The sequence below is a fragment of the Muntiacus reevesi genome, chromosome 9 (genome assembly GCF_963930625.1).
Source record: "Muntiacus reevesi chromosome 9, mMunRee1.1, whole genome shotgun sequence".
NCBI lineage: Eukaryota > Metazoa > Chordata > Mammalia > Artiodactyla > Cervidae > Muntiacus > Muntiacus reevesi.
This window is the reverse complement of record NC_089257.1, coordinates 56,498,238-56,514,479: the sequence shown is the minus strand read 5'-3', so window position 1 is coordinate 56,514,479 and position 16,242 is coordinate 56,498,238. Positions and strand designations below refer to the sequence as shown.

Here is a 16,242-nt window from a genome sequence, read left to right as displayed (position 1 = left end):
TACCTCCTTCTGACGTGAGTATAATTCATATAAATAAACTAAATGTTTATGGATTTAAAAAAGAAAAAAAGGTTGCTAGTTTGGTTTGACTTTAGGTGGAGAAATATTTGTTTGGTTTAGAGCCAACCACTAGGCTTAAAGTTTTCAAGATCCTATCTTTCTAAAGGTTCTGGTTAGCGGTTTTGCTTCCTTGCCTCTGCTCCACACCATATGCCAACCGGCACTCAGGTCTGAAGTTTCAAATGTGTTAAGGAAAAAAAAAGGAGGGGGAGAAAGAAAGGAAACACCCTGTGAAAATAAGGACTCAATGACTGGTGGTATTTCAAACACGGATGGTGCTCATTAAGAGAGTTATGATCACAGCCTCAAATTCATTCTGATTACTTTTGTGAAACGTTTATAGGAGAAGAAAAAGGCTGCAAGTTTGTGGGTCATTCTTTTCATGACAGGAATAGCATTTATGGGGGGTATGACACAAAGGAATACAGGTCTGGTTAGGAATAAAAAAAGGAAAGCAACTGGTGGGCTTAGGCCATGCTCAGAAGATTCCAGAGCTCTTGTTAGCAGAGATTTTTCACAGTACCGACCTCGGTGCCCTAGTTCCCACAGCAGCCTGTGATGTTGTCAGGGTGGTACTGTTCCTGTCATTTTACTGGAAAATGGAGTGACTTGCCTGAGGTCAGGTACCCAGATATGTAACGCTGAAGACGGGACCCCGGGCCTCTGACTTTCTGTCTCAAAAGCAAGCAATCTCATTACTCTTGTGACTATTTAGTGTTTCCTATTATGGGTACATGATGGAAAACATAGAATATTATAAAGGAAGATCAAACCAGGGAATCATGGCCCAGGCTCCAGAGACAACCATTGTGTACATTTTGGTGAATTTCTAAAGAGACTTTTGTTTTAGGAAGAGGAAATGTTTGTTTTTGTCAGAGAAGAATTGCTTGTCATATGTCTCTGGGCATCTCCAGTTTCCTGTCTTGGAGCAGGCACTCCTTCTGTAAGCTTTGATTCGCTACACATTCAGGCCAAGTTCTTTATTTTGTGTGACACACAGTACTAGGCACGGCTGGGGAGAGAAAGAGGAGCAAAGCAGGATAGGTAGATGTGTACTCAACCAGTTAGTCCAGGTATAACCGTAATAGCAGACAGTGACTGCATCCAGTGCTGGCATGGGTGCTTTAGACGATGTATTCATACTTAATCCCCAGGCAACCTTGTGAAGGAGGTAGTTCCTGTTTCACTGTTGTAGAAAGCCTATGAGGTTAAATGACCCGCCTAAAATGATAAAACTGACAACCATCCAAGTTGAGATTCAAATCTAGATTGTCCCATTATAAGACCAAGTGCTCTCTCTTTTGAAAATCCCTTAAAAGAGAAGCACAAGGTCAGAGTCTTTTGAGATGAGGGAAGGAGTGGCATATACCCCTTTGTCATTCTCTGTCATCCTTTTATTCCTTCTGGCATCTTTCAAGATGAATGATTCTAATTATTTTGAGTGATATTCATTACCTTTTTCAAAAGTTTCCTGCTTGGATTCTTTTGCTTATTTGGACCACTTGATAATAAATCTCATAATCTCAGAATGGGAAAGAAATAGAAAAGTTGTCCAAACTATTCTCTTTGTCATTTTGGGGAAACTGAATGTCAGAGAAGGGACCTAAAATGGGCATACCTAATAGTTGTTGGTTGAGTTAGGACTGGAAATCAGATTTTTTCACCAAGGTTTTCCCAAATGTAACAGGATATGGGCTAAAACCAGGGTGAATATTTTAAATTTTAATAGTTTTATACATGGGTATAGGATTTTTTTCAAGTGAAATATGGCTAGAATATTAAACTCATCATTTGGCAGCTACTGTTGCTTAGGATGTGTCTAAAAGTCTGCACTGTCTATTTAAAGAAAAAAGTGGAGGTACAGGCTGGACAGGGAGGAGGCAGAATAATAGAGGTGGTGCGTGGGCCATGTGTGGATGACATTAGGGACACAGTGCAGATACACCATGCATTCTCTGAGATTTGCTTGCCCTATCTACTTGATTCTTTGAGGAGCAGAAAGAAGTGGGGCAGAGCCTTGTGGAAACATTACTTGCTAGACATTTACCTGTGGGTCGGTATTAATGGGTTCACTGTATGTATATTGTATATTGAAAAAACTCAGAGAGGTTGATTAACAAGTCCATGGTCACACAGGCAGTTGGAGAGCGAGGGTCCAGAGCCAGCTGGCGCTCCTTCCCTTGGCCCTGCTTGCTACCGGCCACATTCCTCAAGGTGGGCGCGCCCTACACTCAGTCTGCGCTGGTTATCCAAGATTCTGACACCGTCTTCTTCAGGTACCAGGCTCAAGTGGAAATGATTGTGATTGGGTTGCTAGGTTGCTGCTCGAGCCTGCTAATTTAAAACTTGATTTTGATACAATTTCAAAGAATGTGCTGTATTTTTAATATGTGGTATTTATCAAATCTGACTCATGCTGGTAAGTGATAAAATCCTTATCCTGCTGCCTTTTGGCTTCTGTACACATTGTGATGACGCTGTTTGGATTGTGAGCTCCAGGAAGACATAGGCTGTGCCTATCAGTCTATCTAAAGGGCAATTATGAAATGATCTTTGAGGCTGATTCATTTATCCATACTTTCAGAGTTCAGAGAATCAGCCAGTAGATTTTTACCTAGGATGGAGGAGGGTGGGCTGCTCGCACCATAGCTATTGAAACTCAGAGTTGCAGGTTATGTAGAGAAGACCCCCTTTGGGAGATTTTGGCTAGAGCAGGGGCTCCAGGCTTTGCATTCTTCCTAAACCAGTTGAGAACCTTCTAAACCTTCAGTTTAGGATCACATGAAGCTGGATTTGTTGTAGGAAGCCGTCAGTCACTGCCCATTTGCTATGCAGTTAAAAGCTGTGATAGTGAGATAGGCTGAATGATGGTTCCCTCCCCCAAAAGTGTCCATGTTCTGATGCCCGGCACCGGTCAGCAATACCTTTTATGGTAAAAAGGATTTTGCAGGTGTAAGTGAGTGAGGATTGAGAAGATTATGTTGGATTATCTGGGTGATTATCTGGGCTTCCCAGGTGGTGCAAGTGGTAAAGAACCTGCCTCCCAATGCAGGAGACATAAGAGATGCAGGTTTGATCCCTGGGTCGGGAAGATCCCCTGGAGGAGGGTGTGGCAGCCCACTCTAGTATTCTTGCCTGGAGGATCTCTTGGACAGAGGAGCCTGGCAGGCTACAGTCCAAAGGGTCATAAAGAGTCAGACATGACTGAAGCGACTTAGCACGCACATCTGGATGAGCCCAGTGTAATCAGACAGGTCCTTGAAGGAGAGTCAGGGTGAAAAGTAGGAACTGTGATGATAGTGGAGAGTGGAGTGATGCGGGCCTATGGGGAAGAAATGTAGAAGCTGAAAAAAGCAAGGGATGGACTCTTCAAAAGGAATGCAGCTCTGTTGACACTTTGACTTTAGCCCACTGAAACTGACTTCTGACCTTCCCCACGGTAAGATGGTAAATGTGTGTGGTCTTAAGCCACTAAATTTGTGGTAATTTGTTATATCATAAATATAGTACAAATCAATACAGATGAGTACTGAAGATCAAACAATGAACCTAGCACAGTTCTCGCCTGCCTTCGGTGGCTCTCAGTCCAGTGGGGGACAGAGGCGAGTACAGAGCCAATTGTGGTAATAGCAGTGAGTGTCTTTATATGGCTGTGAGTTCAGGAATCTATGGGAGATAAGAGAATCCAGCCTGGTAAAAGACTGCTTGGATGAGCTGACCTCAAAGGTGCTGCTGAAGGAGAGTTGGAGTTAGGGGATGAAGGAGGCCAGGGAAGAGCTTTTATGGAGAAAGAAGAGCACATTCAAGGTCATCTCAATAAGATCTAAAAACTAGGTGGGGGCTACTGGCCAGGCCTTGCAAGGCAGAAAGCCAGTTTAAGTTGGTGTAGATCTTCATGGCACTGTTTTCAGACTAAAGCCTTGCATAGTGGGAACTAAGATGGAAAAGTCCTGGTGTTACTTATGCCTTCAGGGTTGTGTGGTGACGAACCTGACACCATCTGGGGCACCTGTTAGGTCTTTGGCATGGATTTTCCCATTTAATCCAGGCAACAACTGTGAGAGGTAGGGACTGTTATTTTCTTCATGTTGTGATTGAGGACAATTGAGATTAAGTAATGAGTCCAGAACCACATAGCTTGTAAGTAGTGGGGCTGAGATTTGAATCCAAACCTTCAGGTTTTGGAGCCCGCATGCTTAGTATTCTCCTCTATGAAAGAAAGATCACTGGGCCAGCAATCAGAGGACCTGAGTTCTAGTGCTAGCCATGCTTCTTCCTCCTCAGTATTCCCATCTGTTAAAGGGTGTAGGAGGTCTGCCTCCCTCACAGATGTGAACCTAAAGGAGATCCTGGAGGAATGTGTTTATGCTGTGAACCTCTCTCCTCTCATCAGAGTCTCTGACACCTCCAGAAATGTCCTTGTTTGTTAGTGAACCCCATCTTGCAGTGCTGATCACCCTTAAGGGTCATGAGGCAGGTCGGCAAATTTGGCCACAGCAGATCATTGACATGTCCATATGGGGCTAGAGTGTTTGCATCTGTGGGTGGTGGTAGAGATGGAAAGTGGGCAAGAGATGGGGAATGGCCTGTCTCAAAATACCGAGAGTGAGAGTATAAGTCTGGAAGGAAGAAGTGTAGTCTGCATTGTGTTCCCTGCAAAGATACTAACGCTAGAGGTGACTGAGGGGGAAACTTCCCTGGCTTGGAAGTGGGGTGAGGAGCATGCAGTGATTTGAGGCAAGTTGACATGAGTTCTGGAGCCTCAGTCTCTTCATGCGTAAAATAGGACTAATGATTCAACTTTGCAGTCTGTGAAAGCCTCCTGCGCAGTTCCTGGCATATAGCAGACGTTTCAGTGAATAGGGACCATCTCTAACGCTGGCAGTTCGAGACTTTTCAGGGTTAATCCAATACATTCCAGTTCTTTGCAGGATTCCACCTTTCTCCCTGGCCTTTCAGGCTCACTTAGGCACGTTGTAATTGGATGTGAAGGGAGGTCTGGCCACGGAATGAGAGACCCGTGACTCCTTGGGAAAGGCCCTGTGCTTCCCAGAGGGAAATGGTGACGAGTGGTTTTCAGGTAGCTGCAGTGGGTCTGCTGAGCCATTTTGGAAGCAAGAATATGTTCATCTTGCCAAGTACAAGATTGTGTGCCACTGTTTTGCTTTCTGGGAATAATGGCCGTGCTGATGAAGTAGATTTATGGTGCTGAGGTATGTTAAGGAATGAACTTTTTTTTATTTTAAATGTCTGCATTTTCTTATTAAGGTGGTGGTTATTTTAGAATATTTGGAAAATATTTTTAAAAGTAAAGACATTCACTTCCACACCGAGAGATGATCACTGCTAACATTTTAGTGTATTTCCCTCCGTTCTGTTTGAAGTCTACATAAACTTTTTGTAGAAAATACTGAGCTTAATATGCTTTATTCACCTAACACTATATCATGTGCATTTCCCCGATTATTACTTAGGGGATAGAAGCACCTTTATTTGCTTCTAAGAAGCAATAAGAAGGACCTTCTAAGAAGGTCTTTAGAAGTACCTTTATTTGCTACATAATAGTCTGTTTGGTACATGTACCATCATTTTCTTTATCATTCCCCATTCAGTAGTTGGGCATTTAGATTGTGACTACTGAAATATATAAATACATATTTCCCCCTAAAATATGTAAAAAATATTTGGCTAGGTGTTTTTTTTTTAAACTGCCTTCTTAGATTCCTAGAACTAGAATTCCTAGACCAAAGAATAAGTGCTTTTAACTGATGGGGATTATCAGACTAGTTCTGTATACACTATATTTAAAGCAAAAGTGGTATGGCGTGTTAGGCTGTTGTGGGACAACTGGGTAAGGTTCTTGCTTCTAACCATTGTGTACAGGAGGCCTCCTCGCTGCTCGCTTCGCTCCTGGCAGACAGTACAATCAGCCCCTTGTGCCTCCCCAGTGAAATTTAAGTAATGGGTCAGCTTTTCCAGTGCTTCCCTCCCTGTCAGGAAGTTCATCTGCGAATCTAACCTAAATCTTGCCTGCTGCATTTTAAATCCTCCCCCACTGCCGGGTCGCCTCAGTGGACTGGAGCAGAGAGGAGCAGAGCTGCGCTCCTTCTGCAGGCGGCCCACTTGCCTCTCTCCCGGCCTGACCACTGCGGCTACAGCCACCAGCCTTATGTTACCCTGGAGGAAACTTGAGGGTCTCTGGCTACTGCTGTCGCAACTAGGAGGGCGGTCCCTGCATCGAGTTGCTGCCGATAACGCCAGGTAGGGTTTCTAAACCTGAGAGTGCCCACGGCACGGATGCCAGCATCCCAGTCCCTCCTATGCCCTCTGCAGAATTGTGGGGGTTAATTAGCATTCAGAGTGGTGCTCTCCTATTGACACTGCGGGTCTATCAGATTCATTCTCTGGGGAAAAAAGAAATGTGGCTGGAGCAGGGATTAGTTGTGTTTCAGTCCCAAGTGCACTGGCCAAGTGGTGACTGTGCAGTGAAGGAGGATGGCCAGGCAGGGAGGGGCATTCGAGTGCATTCTGGTGATGGCAGAGCCCACTGTCAGTGTGAAAAAGGTAGGGTCCCACCCTGGGCCTCCCCCTTTGGCATCAAGTAGCTGCTCTGCCCTCTGCCTGAAGAGCCTTGGCCACCTTTCTTAGCCAGCGTCCTTTGTTGAGAGCTGACAGCTTTATTACGGGGCAGTAGTTGTTAATTTGGAAGGGAAATGAATATAGCTGCAACTTCACGGGCAGAAGTAGGCCCCTTGTGTCCGTCACTGAGGCGTTTTAGAGCTGACTGGCAGCAGGCCAGCAGAGTGGACCGAGTCCTTTGGGAGACAGACTGGGGGTTAGGTCCTACAGCACCATGCGAGTATCCCCGCATGGCTGGAGCCTGAAGGGTCCTGGGGGCCCGGCCCAGGCTGGCTGACCCCCTCCAGCTCCTGGCTGTCCCCTGCATGTCAGCACCAGGAGATCCTGCCTCACTATGCACCGCTCGATCTTCCAGCTTTACCTTCTCAGAAGCTCTGCGGTCTTAAGACGAGGTGCTTTATTTCGTATTTGCTGTTCCTTCCTGCAGTGCCCGGCACAGTGCTCCTGCTTTATTGAAACAAACGTTCATGAAGCAAAACCCAGTGGTTTTATGCACTCAGTAAAGAAGCCAGTTCTCTAGTTTCATCCCCCATTTGAAAATTCCATGTCAGATGGTTTTTCTTCTTTTGAAGAGGCTAGCTTTTTTTTCTTTCCTGCCTCACCTTACTGTGTTCCCATGTTCACTTTGTGGTTGAGTGTCCCTGGGACTGTGACCTTGACAAGCTGGAGCCCAGTGTCCCCACTGTGAGGCCTTAGCCTAGTGAATGCTGTCCCTGGCTGCCTGTGAGAATCCCTCGGAGAGCTTTTCAAAAATACTGATGCCTGGGACCCAACGCCAGAGATTCTGATTTATTTAGTCTCAGCTGGGGCCCCGGCGCCGTCACATTCCACAGGTGGTTCTAGTGTTCAGTAATTTTCCCAGAATAAGGAGCAGGACGTCCATCCCTGCTGTCCTGTCAGCAGTTTCCCTTTATGGGAGGATCTGTATTAGAAGCCTGTGATGTCTGCAGCTCACATCCTTTATGGAAGCAGAAAGGATGACAGGAGAAATGAGAGGATTGTGTCAGGCCTTTTGTGGGTGGTGCTGGCTTGATGGGCGCCCCTGTGGATGTAACTAGCATCGCTTTCTGTTACCCAGCTGTGCTCTGGCTATCACTCTGCCTGGTATGCCACAGGGGACCTGGGCAGGGTGAGGACGTTTTAGTTAGGGTGAGAGTTAAAAAGGACCAAGAAGGCAGTGAGCCTGCTTATAGTTGGTTCGTTAACCAGTGCCCAGGCTCACTTTTTTCTCAAATATTTGGAGCATGGGTCACAGGAGGGGCGGATGGGGAACAGAGCTGAGAGAATGGCAGAGGGTGGTGCTCAGTTTCAGGCTTGAGGACAAACAGGTCAAAGCAGTGGGTGTCTGTGCTGAACGATCAACCCTTTGTGGCTCTCAGTTACTCATTGTAGGCTAGGGCCCCTGAGGTGTCACTTCTGCAGATTTCCTTTTGAATGTTCTAGACACCTCTTCCCAGAAGAGATAATAGGAAACTGAATTCTTACCATGAGTGAATGAATCCCTTCCTTAAATGTGTTTGGGTTTACCTGTGGGATCCTTTACTTGATTCGAGGATGGTTATGCTCCTGTTGACTTGTGCGTTTGACTTGATGTCCTCTGTTCTATACCTTCCCTCACCCTCTTTAGGGTGTTTGTGGTTGGGGCTTTGTCCCATGAGCATGCTCTCAGGCTGAGGGGCTGTTTTTGAGGGTTCCTCTGCTCCTTGGCTTCTGTCTCACGGTTTGGGTACCTCCAGGCCTCTCAGCCTTAGAGAAGTTGGAGCTCCCTTAAGACAGCCCCCTGTAGTTTTATCAGAGGTGAGGTGGCCTCTTGATTAACCCCTGGGGTGCTGATGGCACTGTTCCTCAAACTCACAGATCCTGCTTAGAAAAAGCTACACACTTTTAATTAATTTATTAATTTATGTAAAAAAAAATCTTTATTTGGTTGAACTGGGTCTTAGTTACAGCACACGGGATCTTCGATCTTTGCTGTATAGTTGCAACATGTGAACTCTTAATGGTGGCATGTGGGATCGAGTTCCCTGACTGGGGATTGAACCTAGGCTCTCTGTATTGGGAGCCTGGAATCTAAACCACTGGACCACCAGGGGAAGTTCCTTTAATTTATTTTTAGTTTTCTCATGCTATTCAAACTGCAATTTTGCTGGCCTTCTATAACAGATTCCCCTGGGGTGCCTCTTAAAAATACAGAATCTCTGGGACTGGAACTTAGGAATTTTCAGTTTAGCTAGAATCCCAGGCCATTATCAGGTACAGAAATGTTTGACAGTCACTTTTTTAAGTCACCCCCTTTGTTTTACAGGGGAAATACAACACAGAGTGGTTAAGTGACTTGCCCAGGATCACGCATTGAGTTCACGCTGGAGCCAAGCCTGAAATAACCTAAGCCAAGTCCAGAATGTTAATTTCACCTCGTAATTGTGTAGAGCTTTGTTCTGTTTTGAACCAGATTATTACTTTTTTTGCTGTGGGGAGCTGTCCTGTGCATTGTAGGATATTTAGCAGCATTTCTTGCTTCTACCCTCTGGATTCCAGCAGTATCCCCCCATTGTGACAATCAAAAATGTCTCCAAGCGTTATCGAATGTCCTTGGGGGACGAAATCACCCCAGCTGAGAACCACAGCTTTAGCTGCAAAAGCTGTATGTCGGGGATGTTCCCTAATATCATCCTACGACATTTATTTTTATATCTAGGAATTCACTTAAAATTTGCATAGCTGGCTTCTACCCGACTTGGCTCCTGTGCTGGATTACACACATTAATGAAGTCATGATGAATATAAGCTCTCTCCTCCTCTGTTTTGGCCTGCAGAGGAAATGCATAAATAAACTTGGAAGGACCACTGAATTTGGATTCTAGTCCATGGTTTGCCTGCCAGCCCTCCACTTCCTAGCTGTGGGATCTTGGGCAAGTCTCTTGCTTTCTTGAGCCCCTTTCCTCATCTGATTATGATAGAAATGAATGTTTGTTTTGAATGAGAATTAAGTGACACCTTGAATGTGGAAATGTTTATAAAACATTCGTATATTAAGTGGTGATGATAAGATTCAGGTCTAATTGCCAGCACTTGAGGCCTTCTCAAATTCAAAAGTGCAGAACTCAGCACAGCAATTCTTAGACTTGTATTTGGCCAAGTATATTACCCTTGTCGTCTTTCTGCCCATAAAGTTAATCTTCCCCTTTCTCACTTTAAATTTCATCTCCTCCTTCTTAGTGGCCATAGCATTACCTCTTTGGGGTCATTGTCTCTGCAAGATTGGTTGTTTATTACCTATGACTAGCAAGAGCCAGGTTCTTTTTATGATGAGGTTTCAGAGGGCTGTCAAATATTTTATGAAAATAAAAACCAATGCCACCTTCCCTTCCTCTTTGCCAGCACGCAGAGAAGTGCGTGATAATTGGTACTCGAGGCTTAAATGCAGGCATGGAAGCCAGCATCAATCTGTAAAGAGTTGCATGCAAATGAACTTGGAGATTAAAGGTCCCCAAGCTGTTTGGCACAGCAAAACTCAGCTAGTCCAGCACTTTATTTTGCAGACAAGGAAACTGAGCCCAGAATGGGAACTTGTCTGAGGTTTCACAGGCGCAGAGTAAGATTGTGACTTGGGCTTTCCAGGTGCTGGTGAGGCTCCTGACACATGTTCATGCGTGTCCAGGCTGCTGATGGGATGGTATGAGGGGAGCTGGCCCCATTCTGTATCCAGGGTGCCGTGGCTGCCCCCTGTTTTACACCAGGTATTGCTTAATAGGTCTGAGATCATCTGTCTTTGCTCAGTTTTTTATGGATGGAACTTTCCCAGAATCCACAGAGTACACGGCATGATTTCCACTGATTATTACAGCAGGATATCCTGAGGCAGAAAGGTACCAGTTTCATTAAAAACACTGAACACCATTTAAAGTGGTTATACATTTTCTCCCACTATGATCTGCTTCCGTATCATCATCACCACTGATACTAATTGTTAGTATTATTAATACTTACTGCCCTTTATTGTCTACTGTATGCCAGTGCATGTGATGTGTTTACCATGCCCATCTCCATCAATCCACCCAAAAACTGTACTGAGAGGATAGTGTACCTATCTGTGTTATAAAGGGGAAACAGCGTAACAAACTTAGCTCAAGCTCACAGAGTGGGAGGGTGAGCTGAGATTCAAACCCTTCCAATTGATGAAACCAGAATAGGCTTTTTCCTGATCTGTCCCTGACTCCCTTGGGGGCAGTTACTGTGAACCCCACCAGCCCACTCCTCTCTAGCCAAAGCGGATGCTTAAGGACCTGCTGTTTGTTAGATGGCCAGTTTGAACCTCTGGAGCTGTCCTTACTGGGCGGCTCTCAGCTCGCTAGGTCACCGCCTGCCCTCGAACATTCCCTCCCTCTCAGGCGATGCCGAGAGACCGAGACTGAAAGAGAAGAGCTGTCCCCAGCCAGGACCTCAGAGGCCAGCTGGCTAGGGAGGCACAGTATTAGAGACCAAGGCCTAGATTTTGGCTGATGGATCGCTTAACCCTCTGGAGCCTTATCTCTCCCAGCTATAAAGTGGAGGCAATTCCTGTTTCACATTTCTTTTTTTGAGAGTGTGAGATGAAGTACTTCATATTAAAGATGTTTATAAACTCTGGATTTATGTGGGATTGTGAGCCTAATGATTACTCAGTGCCTAGTGCGTCACCATCACCATGCCGGAGGAGGATAGAGTGGGAGCCTGGGGGAGAATGTTCAAGGGAGTGAAATGTAGGGACACTCCGGGCAAGAAGCAGCAAACCGATCTTCCTTTTCCACTCGTTTCAAGGGTCGTCTCACCCAGCCTTCCACCTCCGTGCAGTGTCAGTGCACCTTGTGTGGATGTTTCTGCTTCCTTACCTGCGCTGGAGGAAGTAGTCACAGGCATTGATGGGGGAGTAGGGGTTTCTGCAGGGTTCCCCCCCACTGATACTCACCAGAGGGCCCCATCCTGCTCTTCCCTGGGGCAGAGGAGGCTGCTTAGGGGAACTTGGGTTGTTTAAAGGGAAATTGCTAATAGATAGTTTGGATTATGGTGACTTGAGGAGTGCAGAGAATTAAAAAAAAAATTCTTTCATCATGAAGGTAGTATAAATATTTTATATCGAAAATTGGATAATAGGGAAGAAAGAGCACTGATATTCATTTCATCATGTATTTCTTCTGGATTTTGGGGGAAGGTGGGGGATAATAATTTTTATTTATTTTGATAGATATACATAATGGCACACTTTTGACAGGGTACAAAGCAGTGAAAAATAAGTCTTTTTATAGAACATGTTTTTAGTCATTTCCTGCATATGATTTTGACCCTTTCAGTTAACATTAGTTGATCTTCATTTGTCTAAACAATGTCTTATTCTTTCCCATTTTAAAAGTTTTGCAGGCAATATATGTAAAAATATACTTAAAATTTTTATTCTTACATAAAATGGACAGCAAAATACCAAATTGGTAACAGTGGTGACATGTTACAAGTGACTTTCATTTTTATTTGTTTTTTAAAAAAATTTTGTAAAAATTTATTTTATTAAAGTATAGCTGGGAATTCCCTGGCAGTCCAGTGATTAGGACTCCATGCTCTCATTGCAGAGGGCCTAGGTTCAATCCCTGGTTGGGGAACTAAAAATCCCACAAACTGCCCATGGTGCGGCCAAAAAAAAAATGAAATGAAGTATAGATAGTTGATGTAATTGCTATGTTAATTTCTACTTCACAGCAAAGTGATTCTCACACACACACACTTTTTTTCATATTCTTTTCCATTATGGTTTATCATAGGATATTGAATGTAGTTCCCTATGGTATACAGTAGGACCTTGTTGTTTATTCACTCTATATGTAATAGTTTGTATCTGATAATCCCAAAATCTCAGTCCATCTCTCCCCCTTGGCAACGACAGGTCTGTTCTCTATGTCTGTGAGTTCATTTCTGTTTCATAGATAAGTTCATTTGTGTCATATTTTAAATTCTGTGGATAAGTGGTATCATAAGGTGTTTGTCTTTCCCTGTCTGATTTACTTCATTTAATCTCTAAGTCTATGCATGTTGTTGCAAATGGCATTGTTTCATTCCTTTGTATAGCTGAGTAATATTCTGTTTTATGTATGTACCACATCTTCTTTATCCATCTGTCAATGGACATTTAGATCGTTTCCGTGTCTTTAGAGGCTATTGTGAATAGCACTGATATAAACATTGGAGTGCATATATTTTTTTTGAATCATAGTTTTGTATGGATATATTTTATTTTTTATGCTTTTATTTCTAAATTTTCTGCAATGAGCAGAAATATTCAGAGAAGTATACACGGAGATATTGTCCATAATCTTAGAATTAACACTTTGGTCTATTTTTATTGAGTATTTATTATTTGCATTTTATAAACATAGTTGAAATTATCTTTTATATCAGGAGTGTGTCTTGCTTGGTTTTCATTTAACATAAGCATTTATTAAGCTTGATTCTTCATAAACTTTGTTTTTAATGACTGTAGAATATTCTGTCAAGTAGAAACACTATTTTAATCATTCCATTCCCTTATGATTGGACAGTTAGGTAACTTCCAGTTTTTACTGTTTAAATAATACCACAATGAACAACTTAGTGAACACAGCACTTAGAAGTGTCAGCCCTGAAAAAATCGGTCCAGAGTTTAGAGAAACTGCTTGCCAATGGATGGGTATGCGGCAGGCACTCAGCGGTTGCTTGTGCTTAGTGAATGAGGGGACTGGAGTGAAGGAGTATTCTATCAATGAGTTCAATAAATGATGACATGGAAGAACAAAGAATGTTTTACAGCAGTGAAGGCCTGTCAAGGGGGACCCCAGGATGAACTGCAAAATCTAAGCCTGTCGTACCCTGATAGCTGCCAAGTGTTTGAGAGGGTTCTGCAATTTCGGCCATGAAGGTATTGGGGGAAAATAATGATTTGCAAAATTGTGCAGTAGGAATGTATAGCTTGCTCTGCCTTTGTGCCACGTTGACAGATCAAGTGACACTGATGCTTTTCCAGTCCCTGGAGGAAGGGAACATGGCAAGAAGGATGAAAACCTAAAGGTGGTTTCTTGTCGGACTGTGTGCCACCCAATTGGCCTCTGAAACCAAATCAGTTTATGGAAGGCTGTGACGATTTTCTTGACTTGAGCCTCTCTTTCAGATTGGATAGGAGAATAGAATGTGTCTAAAAAGTGTCTCTCTTTATTTGTGCCTGGAGCGCTCTGTAATTTGGGCCTTATCAGAACAGCCTGTCTGTTTTGAATTTGGAACCATTTACTCCCCTTTTCTTTACACTGTGAGCTATTTATATGCCAAAAAGCACAAGTGGAAGCCTTTTCACCTTCTCACTCACGACTTCAAGAAATAAAGAAAGAAAAGCAGCTTTCTCTAGACTCTCTAATCCCTGAGCGTTGGCAACAAAGAATTGACAAATACTCAAATGTAGATGTCTGTGTGGTGGCGATGGGCGGTGAGAAGCTCCGCTGCTCGGTCCTATTGTGCTGTTTCTTGGCCTTTCTGAGGATTCTCTGGGGAAGGGCGTCCTTGTTCACTTGGCAGAGCATACATCCCATACCTGTTCGGTTTGTCCATTTATTAATTCCGTTCATTCCTTCACTCATTAATTGTATTTGGTTCACTTTAGTTATTGATCACGTAATGTTGTATGTCATGCGGTTTCAAAGCCGTAGTGACACAGCTGTGACTAAGACTTCCTTCCTGTTTCATTCAAGGTTCAGTGGCAGTAATGAGAAACCAGCTATTCTAAACAGACATGGATTGAATACAGTGGATTAGGTGCTTACATCATTGTTGGAAAGGTGGAGGAGGGAGATCTAAGCTGACAGGTGGCAGTGACTCCTCAAACAAGACTCTGAAGACGGTTCATTAGCGACTTTTCTTTTTCCTTTTACTCCCTCTTTTGAACTCTTATCCCCTGCCCCCAGTTTATCTGTCACAGCTTTTAGACTTTTCCTTTCTGGGATTAATGGGTTATAAAGTGTTAATGATTGAATGTGTTGTTAATAATAATAGCTGTCACTTGAGAGTCCCTTGGACAGCAAGGAGATCAAACCAGTCCATCCTAAAGGAAATCAACCCTGAATATCCACTGGAAGGACTGATGCTGAAACTGAAGCTCCAATACTTTGGCCATCTGATACAAAGAGCCTACTCACTGGAAAAAACTCTAGTGCTGGGAAAGATTAAGGGCAGGAGGAGAAGGGAGGGTGAGATGGTTGGATGGCATCACCAACTCAATAAGCATGAGTTTGAGCAAAATCCAGGAGATGTGAAGGACAGGGAAGCCTGGTATGCTGCAGTCTGTGGGGTTGCAAAGAGTCAGACGCGACTTAGTGACTAAACAACAACAGGCTGCCCTTTTACTAAGTACCCAGCTGTGTGTTAAGATCTTTATATGCCTTCTCTCAATTCTCACATCCTCTGTTACATACTTAATAGTGTTATCTCCATATTACAGATAAGGAACCTGAAGTAAATAAAAATTAAGTGACTTGCCCAAGATAATTCAGTGAGTAAGTACACATGAATTCAGGCAGTATCCCTGATGAGGTACTTGCAGTTTAAAATAAAAAGCTGGGCCAAAGAAGATATGCAGGTGGCCAGTAAAGTGAAAGTGAAGTCTCTCAGTCATGTCGGACTCTTCGTGACCCTGTGGACTGCAGCCCGCCAGGCTCCTCCATCCATGGGATTTTCCAGGCAAGAATACTTGAATAAGTTGCCATTTCCTTCTCCACAGATGACCGGTAAGCTCATGAAAAACTGTTCAACATCACTAGCCAGCAAGGAAATGCAAATCATAATCATAATGAGATGCTACTTCATACACAATAGGATGTCTGTATGTAAAAAGATATATATATATATATATATATATATTTATGTCTGATCTTATTTATTTGTTACTCTTAGAACATCTCAAGTTTTGGTAAGGATGTGGAGAAACTGGAACACTAATACAGTGCTGGAAAGAATGTGCAACCACATATGAAAACCAGTTTGCAGGTCCTCAAAAGTTTAAACATAGAGTCACCTATGACTCATGAATTCTACTCTTAGGTGTATACTCAAGAGAAATGAAAACATATATCTGCATAAAGGCTCAGACAAAGATGTTCATAGAAGCATTATTCACAACATTCCCAAAGTGGAAATAACCCAAATATCCACCAACCAATGAAGGGAGGAAATAAATGTGGTATATCCATGCAGTGGAATATTATTTGGCAGTAAAAAAAGGTGAAGTATTGATATCTGCTACAAGGACAAACCTTGAAAACATTATGTTAAATGAAAGAAATCAGGGAATTTCCTGGAGGTCCAGTGGTTAAAACTCTATCCTTCCACTCAGATCCCTGGGGAACTAAGATTTTGCAAGCTGTGCAGCACAGCCAATAAAAAGAAAAACAGAAGCCAGTCACAAAAAATGACATACTGTGTTACTCCATTTATACGAAATGTCTAAAATAGGGAATTCTGTAGTGGTAGAAAGTAGATTGGCCTTCCCTGGTGGCT

General features: G+C 43.4%; 1 protein-coding gene across 2 annotated transcripts in view; it reads left to right on the top strand.

Moving 5' to 3' along the window:
- PLEKHA7 (pleckstrin homology domain containing A7) overlaps nt 1–16,242 on the top strand; it is a 213,264-nt gene that overhangs the window by 83,154 nt on the left and 113,868 nt on the right. The gene's annotated exons all lie outside the window — the stretch shown is intronic.